Below are 12734 nucleotides of genomic sequence, written 5' to 3'. Positions count from 1 at the left end.
CTAGTAGCATTTCATTTACAGGCCATGGGCACCTCTAGTGTACTTTACTAGAGACTTAATAGTAATTCCAATATGCCAATCATGGATAAGCAGTGATAATCCCAATTTATACAGGGAGCACTAGCACTTTAGCACTCGTCAGCAGTGTTAAAGTGCCCAGAGTAACAAAAACCAGTAAAAACAAAGTCCACCACACAGTCAAAAATAAAGGAAGCAGAGGCAAAAAGACAGGTGAAACCACGCCAAGGATGCCATGTCAAACAATCTGCATATTCCAATGTCTTTAAATTAACATTTACAAAAGTGATTCCTTTAATTAGAGGAGATTTATGAATCAGACATAAATATGTTTCAATAGCCAATAAAACTACAAGTGGAGAAAGAGGGCAGCCTTTCCTTGTCCAGGTATACAATTGGAAATAGTCTGCTGTACAACTATTAACATATATCCTAGTTCTAGGATCTAAAGAGCTTTAACAACATGGGGGAAATTATCTCCAAAATTAAAATATTTTAAGGATTCACATATAAATTGCCAATGAATTTGATCAAAGGCTTTCTCAACATCTAAAGCCGTTACCCAGGGTGAAGAGTAGATTTAATAGCATCCGAAAGTACATGACAGACTATCCTAGTGTATGCTAAAACCTTCCTTTCATAAATCTAGTTTGATCAGTACAAATAGTTGTTGAAAGGCTATTTTTTGAATATTTTTGCATAAATAACATAGTCATGATTAGGACAAGAGATAGGTCTGTAATTAGCAAAATATTTAGGAACCTTTTCTGTTTTCAGTAGTACAACGAGTAAGGCATGTGAGAAAAATCCTTATGTGAAGTTAATAAAAATGGAGCTAAAATAGTTGAAAACTCCTTGAAGAATTCTGCTGGTGTTCCACCAGGGCCTGGTGATCTACCAGACTTAAAAGATTTGACAGCTAGTATAAATTCTTGAACAGAAAAGGGTTAATCTAGTGATCATTTGTCTCGTGGAGAAACTTTAGGTAAACCACAGGAAACAAGAAAATTATTAATATTTAATTAAAGGCCATTGAGGGGAATAGTGTTCCGATTCTTACATAAATATAATAATTCATTGGCAATGTTTTTGGAACTGCTAAACAACTCCCCATTGGTAAACCTTATTGCATGAGCTTGCATTTTCATTCTCAAATAATTAGCCAATAATGTACCTGATTTCTAGAGCCATAGTAAATGCTTCTAGACAGCATCTTTAAGGCGGTGCCTGAGAAGAGAAAATTCCTTAGCCCCCACAGTTTCTTTAGCATCGTGGTGTGTAAATACTTTATCACCATCTATTCGAAATAAAGGAATTCATCTAACCTCTTTGCAAATCTGAATATGATGATGATAACTTAGTAGTTTCAAAATCATTTGCCTTGTTTTCCAGCATTAGGTTTGCGATGAGAAGGTACATGATGTACTTTATCGATTGCAAAACTGTTTGGGTAAAAGGTTCTCCAAATAAAGTTTATAGATTTGACCTATATTTTCTGGTGAATTAAGCATTTAGAGACTATTTTTGAGGTTGGTGAGGTTGCTTATTATTTTGCACATTGTGCAACCATTTTAACAATCGGTGAAATTTCGTGCAATCACGTTTTATTATTGTTGATATTATTTTTTTAATCTGAAACTCTTACAACCAGCCCATCTAATTATTTTCCAAAGTTGTAATCAAAGAGGGTTCTTGAAACACCACAACCATAGAGCTAACAGGAGAAGGGTACTCCATTTGTTTTCTCTTAGTACATTGGTCATTTTTAGATTCAACCAGTATATCATATTTTTAAGGCGAATGAAGACAGAAATGAGACAAATAAATGATGTATTAGGTCTTCACAAATGATGGCAATTGTAGTAAAATAATTTAATGGATTAAGAATAAGAAAATGTCTGTGCAGCAGCTAAAACCAGCTGTGGGAGGTATTTCAGTAGAGATCACAACTCAAGACGCACAAGAAGTCAGTACAGGCTTACTTTAATGAGTTATCTCCTTGGGGCTTAGGAAGCAAGTCAGAAAACATGTGAGTCAACTAATAGACTCAAATGGTTGAAAACCACTAAGTGATTAAGGAAACGCAACGACACTGCTTTCCCATGTTAAAATCTGCCTATAGAAACTGCAGGAGTGAACTCCATCAGGTATCTTAGCTTCGCCATTGGCAGGTGATGACGCAGAAAAAGAAGGTCCGACATATATTCATACATATCGTGTAATCAAAACATATAATGAAGTGTGATTTTAGTAAAGAAAATAATGTACAAGGGAAATTGTGCCCTCTGGGTAGTTCGCCATCATTGTAAACAAGCTTTATTAATCATGAAGTATTGAAAATGTAGTAATCCGTCATAATTGCAAATGTATGCCATGATTTCTTGTTTGAAAACTGTTTTGCTTAGCTTAAATTTAGTACAGGCTTTGGCCTAGTTGCCTGGTCTCAAATTCTAACTGCGTGGCTTTTTCCTTGAACTAATGAAACATATATTCTTGCTTGAAGTTGTATTTTTCCAGTAGAGCTGACTGATACACTTATCTCCAAGGTTTCGTACTAGGCCGGTTTCATCCCCTTTGATACAAGGTCAGTCTGCAGGTGCGGAAAATGAAGGTACAGATAGTAAAATAATTGGCAACCCATGTTACAACTTGTGTTCCAAGGCTCCAAGGACAGTGTATGCATAAATGAGCGCTAGTAAAAGACAATTTTCATTGGACAATTTGAAGCCAACCTATGAACCCTCCAATGGAAGACCCTGCAGAATTTGGAATGTTTCTTACTTAAACCCACTGGACTAAGAGAAGTCAGCCATTTTCCTCGATGCCAGTTTGAAGCCAGATGCCAGACTCCATTTTGGACGACACCCTGATGCCCTTTTCTCTATCCGAGAGAAAGAGACTTTAAGAATTCTCACCCTAGAGACTTTAACTTTGATTTGCCCCGTCTTGCCCATGCAGTAACTTTGCCCAATTCCCCTTGCCGCTGCAAGGGAGCTTGCCCTTAACTTTGCCCCCTTGAAACTTGCCCCATGCTGATCAACCGGTACCTGAAGGACGAAGACTTTTCTTGAATGCTGATTGTATTTGGTAAATATGAAAGGATAAATGTATTATGCATTGTGGTTTTTTTCCTTTTAGGTACCAACTGCTATTTTGATAGAGTCCTAGCTAGAAGTTTTCCAAATTTGTGTTGACTAAATTCGTTTTTGCATGAAGCCCCACATGCCAATGCTAATTAGAGGTTAGTCGAGGTATTCATTCAATGTACCACACTAAATTGAAATCTTGTTATGCTGACCAATGTATGAAATTAGTCAAATACAGTTAGTCATATTAGTGATTTGCATTGCTATAACTGAGTGTATCATCATCCAGATTTTGCGTAGATTGCTTTTCTTCCGCCGTTATGGACAGCTTGCAATGTTCATATACATATATCATTTGGTTTTGAGACTTATATACATCGTGTTAGCTTTGTTAATATAGGGAAATAAATTCACTAACTTTTAATAAACTGGTGTGGTTATTCATGACTGAAAGGTCATGGTGCGCCGAAATACCAACTGTTATTGATTTCTGATGTGCTATATTGATCTATTAATTGAGTATTGTACCGATTGCAATAGTTATTGATTATTGATCTGGGTGACTCGACTATTTTAGGATGAGGAGAGCCCGACTTGGTTAAAAGATTCACCGACCTCCAACGTGTCCAGATACAGGTAATTTTTAAGGGCTGGACGCGTTATCACAGGTAAGTGCACAGCTTCAGGGAAGAAGCCACCATCTTGGCATGCTTGTACGCCGAATCTGAGGGGGGCTATCTTTTTAAATAAGATTTCAAAATGTGAACTGGCCCTTCCTGCCTTTGACAGTGGCAAAGTAGCTTTTTTTCGACTGTTATTCCGTGTATCTGTACAATTGAAGGACTGACTAATGACTGTTACCTATCAGAAAACAGTATTATTTGAGGAATGGTGATACCTATTGCGTTTGTAATACATAAAAACTGACAAATAAATAAATACATAAATAAATAATGGGCACACTAGCCCCTAATGCGCCAAAAGAGACGGGGCAGTGCTGCTGCTATGGTACACAGACGGGGACACTCCCTCCTACTGCCAGTCCCTCTACCCTTGAAGAAGCAATGTTTGAAATTAGCTTGAGGATGAGGTTTGAAGTCTTAAGGCACATTCAGTAGGCGTATAACATGTCCTTATGATAGAATAACTCCACCATTAAGGTTAATGGTTCTGTGACCCTCTTACCTAAGAGTGAGGGTGCCCTGAGTGCCCTTTCGACACATGACTCCTGTGGTGACCAGGTAATGACAGGAGACAAAGGAGTCCTAGGTGCTGTAAGAAATTAGGTGAATCATTTGTAAGGCTGTGAGTCCTTCACAAGCCATTGGTTCACAGATATTTACTTACTAGAAACCAAGCACCCCTTTGAAGTGCTTGACTCTCTCAAGATAGCAAATAAAAGCAGTCCAAGGACTATTCAAAGGAGGGTGTGTGGCTTGGATGCTAAGTTCACTGCACAGATCAAAATCACTCAATAAATTATTGTCCAGTCAGTGCTTTTTCTTTAAAAATAGTAAAAGTACATTTATTCTGCACACATTACTAAATACTATGCATTAAATTACAAATATGGGCATCAGGTAGATGGAAATACCATTGGTAACATTTTTATGTCATATTACATACCTTGCGGATCCTGAACCGCCTACGCACAGTACTACTACACCTATGCCACACGTAACATCACAAGATAAAGGGTTTCATCTGTCATAAGGCAGGCCTACTGGCTTTTTCGCTTAATCACTAAATAAATATATACAAATCAGGCCTACCAGCTTTTGTCAAGCAGTAACCATATCAATATATAAATTGTGTAGAATATACATGGTTTTGGCACCTGGGACCCAGTATCTCAGGGCCTGGCAAACAAAGGGTGAATGTCCTGGTGCCCATCCAAGGCACTCACCATATCCATGGCCCCAGCTAGCTCTGTCCTTCCAGAGGGAGCTAGCATTGCTCATGTCCACAAGGAGCTGCTTAAAATGCTGCTCAATGCATGTGAGGGTAACATTCCATTTTTTTTCCTTGCCCACATCATTGTAGGCAGTGAAACAGATCTGAAGTCCGCTCTCATCTGGCTGGAGCACTTTTAAAGCTCCCACCAGCTAGGAAGAGACTTTGTGTTTGCTCTCGCTTGGTGAGAGATTTGAAATTTTTCCAGCCAACCTAGAGCAAACACATTTTCCCTGCCTGTGCCAGATTGGGTATGCAAATCGCTGTGTCCCGGGGATGGGCACCCTGGGGCAAAATCTGTGAGTCAGGGGTGGACTCTCAGTGGCGTAAGGAGAAGAGCTGCATGTCCTCCTCCCTCCTCCCTACAAGAGTGGGCTCACCAGGGCCTTTCGAGGCTCGGGGAGGAGAGCCACACACACCAAATCATATATTTTCAGTCCCAGGGTAGGTTATTAGTGGCTCTGGGACTGGGGCCATGGAGCTCCACCTTTAAAAAATTCAGCCCCAAAGATGAGCTCCCTGGGGCCATTTTCAGCTCAGGGAGGGGGACCACTAGTGGCTTGAAGAAGGGACCACATGGCCTCTCCCTTAAAATAATCAACCCCACTGGTAGTATCCCTGGGGCCATTAGTCACCTTGGGGGCCACTTAGCCCCCTTCCCTTAAAGTATTCAGTCCCAGGGATCCCCCCACCTCCCCAGAATAGTAAATGGTGGCCCTAGGATGCACTCCCTGGGGCCCTAAAAGGCTATGGGAGGTGGGCTGTGCAGCCCCCTGCCCAGAATACTAAATATCGGCCTCAGGGGCGGGCTCCTCGGGCCCCTAGAGTCTTGGGGAGTAGGGTGCACGGCTACCCTCCTCATTAAAAACTTTGGCCCTGGAGATGGGCTCCCTAGGGCCTCTAATGGCTCAAGAAGGGTGGCAGCATATCCCCCCAAATAAATTGTTTTTCACCCTGGGGATAAGCTCCTTATTGCTGATACTGTAGAAATGTGGCTTGCCATCAATTGTTTTTAATCCAGTACTGAAAAGCCTTGCAGCTTCTCTGCATTGTTTGCCATTATTTTCTATTTTGGCCCTGGCGGGTCCCTCTGGGTCTCTCCCATGGGGTCTAGGGGTTCAGGGTATCCCTACCCTGGCCTTGTATATCTTTTTTCTTTGTACAACTTCAGGACAGGGGACTAAGTTCCAGAGTCCTGTAATGGCTGCCAGCAAAAGTTTTCTGAAGTTGCTGGCAACCAATCAGAGGGTTCACTCTTGTGGGTCTGAGAATCCTGCAGGCATGAGATGGCCCAAGGGAAAATAAAGCTCCCTGGGCCAATCAGAATGCTCTAATTTATCTCTTGCAAGCGTGTCTGTGAAACTTGTGAACTCAACCATCCAACTATACAATTATGTTTGACCCTTAATTTCTCAAAAACGACTAAATGGATTTAAACCAAATCACAAAAAGCACAATCTGTGGACCAAGATATAGATTCCTGCTGAATTTGGTGTAATTCCATTCAGCAGTTTTTGCTGTAGCAATGTTTGAAGAAGTCTACGGAAAATGCATGGGGATTTTACATTGTAGAACTCCCCTTCTTTCTCAGCTCTCGATTGAAGGATCATCCTGAAAATTTCCAGGGAGGAGCTGAGGTGGATGAACTTATTTATGGAAAGTTTCATGACGATTTGTCAAATGAGGTTAAAGGTATGAGTAAACCAAAAAAAGCTCAATCTATGGAGAAGCAGCCCTAACTATAACTACCTACTGACAACCACTAGCAGACTATAACTATCTACTGGTGACCACCAGCAGGTGATATATATATACAGTGCATGATGTAGTTATTTGAAATTCTAAGGAATTTTTAAGGTTATTTGTTATTGTATTTCTTATCTACAACATTCCTATAACCTTTGTGTTTTTTCCGTGAATTTCTATTTTCTTTCACATTTTAAGAAAGATGCACATCGCAATACATCTTCGGGAGTTTTGATTCTGGATCTGGCCTGGCATTGTGCTGCCCACGACCAAGCTTGCTGCTTCTGCCCTCCTCCTCCTTGCCATTCATTGTCCAAGTCCATGCCCTTGCTACCTCATTACAACCCTGCTGCCACTTCCTTCTGCCCTTCATGTTCTGTTGTGCTGCACTGCTCCTCCTGCCTGCCCTCAGTGGTCTGTTGTAAAGCCCCTTCCTTGCCCTTTCTTGTCTGTGACCAGCCCCTACTCTTCTCTTCTGTCCTAAGATGGCTTACAGCACTTCCTGGTTGCAGTGCTAACAGCCAATCAGATCTTACTATGAGATCTGTGCGTATTCTTCAGCCACATATACAAATGTCTTTTTCCTTTACTATCTACTACTGAATAGATTTACACCAAATAAAAAGCACTATTACTGGCCTAGAAGCTACCTTTCTGCATAACATTATGTATGGGTGAGTGAGTAAGTGTGTGAGTGGCTGTACGAGTGAGTGAGTGTTTGACTGACTGCATGGGCGAGTGAGTGGATGCATTAGTAAATACATTGGTAAGTGGGAGGCTGTGTAAAAGACAGTGTAGGCAAGTGAGACTTTACATCAGTGGTTGTATGGGTGAGTGAGTGGATGCATGAGTGGTTGTATTTTGTGGGTGAGTGGGTGCATGTGTGGATTATTTGTGAGCTACTGCATGAGTGACTGCATGAGTGAGCGAGTGGGTCTCCAAGAGATTCTATCATTGAGTGAGTTGTTCTGTGAGTACTTGTTTAGGTCTATGAATTGCTTTGTAAGTGGGTGTATGAGAGGTTGTATAGATGTGTGAGATAGTGTGAGAGTGGTTCTCTGGATGAAGTCATCAGTGCTGTCATCAGGAATGTCATTTGAGATAACATCAGACGCATCATCAGTGATGGCACTGATGATGTCATGAGTTATGTAATATGTGAGGTCATAAACAGTGCTTTGTGGGGCGTAAGTTATAGTTAGTGCCGGTATCTATAACTGCTGAATTTCAATGGTTTTGTATGTGTTAAATCGGGGGGCGTGGTCAAGATGGCACCGTGAAAGGACGCTCTAAAGTGAGCTCCGTCCACAGCCGGCAAAAAGATCCTGATAACGCACCAAAATCCCAGGCATAGCACATGAAAACTACCAAATATGAGTGCGAGATGGATAGCACAATAAGGAAAACCGAACAACGGAAATCTGCGATGCCGGAGCGGCGCCCGCGCACGGGCCTACCCGAATCCGGGAGAATCCTGACCGGCGGAGCCGAGTGAGAAAGAGGTGAGGAGCGCGCGACTACGGGACAGACACCGAGGCTCTGACCCGCGCCGCTGCCCACGCTGCTACCCACGCCGAAACTCCTCGCGGAGCTAAGCCCGGGGCGAGCGAAACCACCTAGCGACACGGACTCTGGCTCGCTCGGACCTCGACAGGACCAGCGGTGTAGTACGGAGCAGAGGGCCTGGAGAGATGTTAGATGCGAAGTCGGGCTCCGACCGCTAACCGCACCGAGACCCCTTGACGACACTGCCATCGGTAGTTGAGCGCAACAAGCACCGACGCTTAATTAAACCCGACAGATCGGACAAGGCCCGAGGCGCGGCGCCGCTCCACTACAGTTGAACATTTCCATAGATCCCTCACAACTTGCACAGAGAAACTCACCAGTTTGAAAAACGTCGGAGGGCGCAAATTGGATGTTGCAGGAAGACACGGCTGAATGGGGAACCAAGCGACTCATAAAGTGACCACTGCAAATACACGCAAAACAACAAGGATCTCGACCTCATTCGGCCCTATAACGCGACATTTCAACAAACACACATGCAGATTCATCCACAAAAACAGGGCTTCTGGATGGAACAACACTGTTGCTCAATGGTTCCGTAGCGAGTTGCTACCGCGGTTGACAATCTGCATAAACTTATAATCTGATATGAATTTAAGGTTAATATAAAAATTGTGAAACCGAAAGCACAAAAAACACAAACTGAAACTAAACCCTCATCAGCCTCAGAAATGGACACAGAACCCCACCCAAACGACCTACATAAAGTGACGGAGACCCTAGCTGCCCATTCCGTGCAAATGGAAAAGGTACTCCAAGCAATACTCGACACCAAAACATCGTTAGAATGAAAAACAGACACTGTAGTGGCCGAAGTTAAGACGCTCCGAATGGAACAACGGAAACTAGCAGAAAGGGTCGCAACAACTGAAATAACCCTTAACTCGGCGCAACCAGACATAGCAGACCTAAAACTCCGGCTTCAACAACAGGAAACTGAAATACTACGCCTAGACAAGCGGGCTGACGAGGCGGAAGGGCGATCTCGCCGCAATAAGGTGAGATTCCTCGATTTACCGGAGAAGATCGAACTTCCAAACGCAGAACTATTCCTGTAGCGCTGGCTTAGAGAAAACATATTTACAAATGACCCCCCACCGCTATTAACAGTGGAATGTGCACATCGAGTTCCAGGGGGCCCTCCCCGCCCGGGACCCCCACCAAGACCGCTAATCGCAAGACTTCTTAACTACAGATACAGGGATCAGGTACTAAGAAACTTCCGCACAACAGGCCCAATTGATATAGAAAATGCAAAAATCACGGCCTACCCAGATTATACAGCTGAAGTCCAACGCAAACGTGCCACTTTCAACACAACAAAACAAATAATGAGAGATAAAAACTATTCATTCTCCTTGATGTACCCGGCTAAACTGCGGGTAGTGGACGGCGAAAGATCACACATATTCCCAAAAATCAGAAGACGCATGGACCTGGATACACGCGAAAGGCCTGATAGACCCTACAGCCGAGACCCAAACACAAAAAGAGTGGCTAAGTCCACAACCACGCTGCAAGAAAAAATTAACACGCAAGACTGAATCGGGTCCAACGAAATCGCAAGTGAAGGTGGAGCAAATCCAAGTCTTAAAGCTGGCGAACAGGTTCTCATCCATACAGCCTCGATCCAACCAAGACACAAACAATTCAGACTCCGACTCTACGAACAGTCAACAAGGCCTAATCACGTCGCCACTCACCACAGGGCCAACGTTTACCCCACGCTCGGCGGATGACCTTTATTTCTGAAACAGCAGGACTTTCTTCATGCAAACTCACGAACTCAAGGAACAAAAGCAGAACAACGAACATATCATAGAAATTCTTCCCCAAAAATCAAGTAAACCTGGGAAAAAAAAAAAAAAAAAGGGGAAACAAGCAAGAAACATGCAGAAACCAAACCAGGCACTACACGCGAGTTACAACCACACTTGGCACAAAATGGAACACAAGAAGGGATGCAAGTACAAATACTCGGGCTGAAAATCGGAGACACTCCGGACAACACAACAACGCCCCCCCCAACCCAAAGGTTTACCGAATGGACCTTGCAGTAACTAATGTAAACAGTTGTACCAGTTGTGCCTTGCAGTCCCCAGTTAGATTAATCAATGTAAGTTTTACTTTCTCTTTTACTTTCATTCTCTCCCACAAAATGCTTAATATCCCACACATAGGGGACCCGGGGCGAGATGGGCGTAATGGCGTGTGACCCGGGACACGAGGGACACACCATACCAAGCAATCCACACAATATGAAGTCATATAAGATAGTAACCTGGAATGTTAGGGGACTGGCTAACATGACCAAAAGACGCAAGATACACTCATACCTTAAACGACACAAAATACACATAGCTATCCTGCAAGAGACGCATGCCACAGCACACAAATTGTGTGAAATAGACAAAAACTGGTCGGGAATAATACACGGAACCAAAACCTCGACATATGCGAAGGGAGTATTAATATTGATAGCCCCGGTTGTACCATACACAATCAAAAACGTACATACAAATAATAATGGAAGATACACTAGCCTGGATGGAGAATTAGACGGGAAGCAACTAACGATAATTGGACTATACGCACCCAACACAGGACAGGGAGAATTCCCCCGAACCATTACCACACAAATCCCATACGACCCGACCATACCCACTATATGGGGGGGAGACTTCAATAGAGTAATTGAGATGTCATTAGACAGATCACACCCTCCAACGAGAGACGCCCAGTGCAAGACATTGTCCTGTGTATTTAATAAATGGATACAAGAAAGAGAATTACAAGATATATGGCGGCGTTTACACCCCACAGATAGAGAATACTCTTTCTACTCACCAGTACACCGACTCCATACGAGGATGGACTTATTATTATGCACTAACGGACTAGCACACATGATACACAATGCAACATACCTGGCCAAAACCTTATCAGATCACTGCCCGTTACTCGTAACATTAAAATGGGGCAGACAACCAACATGTATACCAACATGGCGCCTGCAGCCCACCCTACTACGTGACCCCCCTTTCCGAGCTAAAATAGCAGAAGAAATAGAAACTTACTTTGCAATTAACACAAAGACAACAACATCACGTGTTGTAGAATGGGACGGACACAAGGTAGTTATAAGAGGCATGTGCATAGCAACGGCAGGCGGGGTCCGTCGAGTACTAAGTGCAGAACTACAAGAAATTGAAAGTAAAATTTGCAACACAGAATGCAAATTGGCCTTTGGGAGAAGCAACAATAACGAATTAACTAACCTCAAAAACCAATGGAATGAAACCGAGACTCGCTTACGTAAATTTGACCACAAACACTACATAGCACGTCTACACGCCGAAGGCGACCGTTCTAGCAGGCTACTAGCGTGGCTAGCAAAAGGGACACATAAAGTCACACCCATAAACGCTATACGCCAAGATACAGGCACAATGGTAAACACACAGCAAGAGATCAACGAGACATTCAAACAATACTATAGCACACTGTACGCAACCGAACCCCCCACCACACCCGCTACAACTGGCAAAGTTCTTTCAGCAAGCCCCAATGAAGTGGTTACATGCAGAACAAATAATTAACCTTGATAGACCAATCGAAAGTGAAGAGATACTACAGGCATTAAAACAGTTGACACACAATAAGACTCCAGGGACGGATGGACTTCCCATCGAATACTACCAAACTTTCACACCACAGATAATCGCATCATTCCAAACTATGCTACAAGAAGCATACGAAAGAGGACAACTCACAGAAACACAAAGGGAGGCGAAAATTGTAGTCCTACATAAAAAAGGACGAGACCCTTTAAACGTCCGTTCATATAGACCCTTATCTCTATTAAATTCAGATTATATAATATTGGGGAAAATTCTAGCCAATCGCCTCCTGCCACCAATGACTACCCTGATACACCCAGACCAATCTGGTTTTATACCAGGGCTTAATACCTCTATTAATATAAGAAACTTAATACGCATCATGTTCATGACTCCGGAACTGGATCACTCCAGTGTGGCGGTATCACTGGACGTGGAAAAAGCCTTTGACACTCTGGGCTGGCCATTTTTAATGACAACATTACAAAAAATGGGATTCAGCGCTGGCTTTACACGCTGGATATCTATAATATACACTAATCCCAAAGCACGGATTAAAACCGGCGCAATCATTTCAGAGAAATTTGACATAGGAAGAGGAACGCGACAAAGTTGCCCATTATCACCACTATTATTTGCACTTGCAATAGAACCACTTGCGGCAAGACTACGCAATGAAGCAGTAGAATGGGGTATTCCAGATGGCGAAGAATTCCTCATAATCTCACTATATGCAGACGAT

This window comes from Pleurodeles waltl, chromosome 10 (assembly GCF_031143425.1).
Source record: "Pleurodeles waltl isolate 20211129_DDA chromosome 10, aPleWal1.hap1.20221129, whole genome shotgun sequence".
NCBI lineage: Eukaryota > Metazoa > Chordata > Amphibia > Caudata > Salamandridae > Pleurodeles > Pleurodeles waltl.
The sequence above is the reverse complement of the archived record's forward strand: the minus strand, read 5'-3'. Positions refer to the sequence as shown.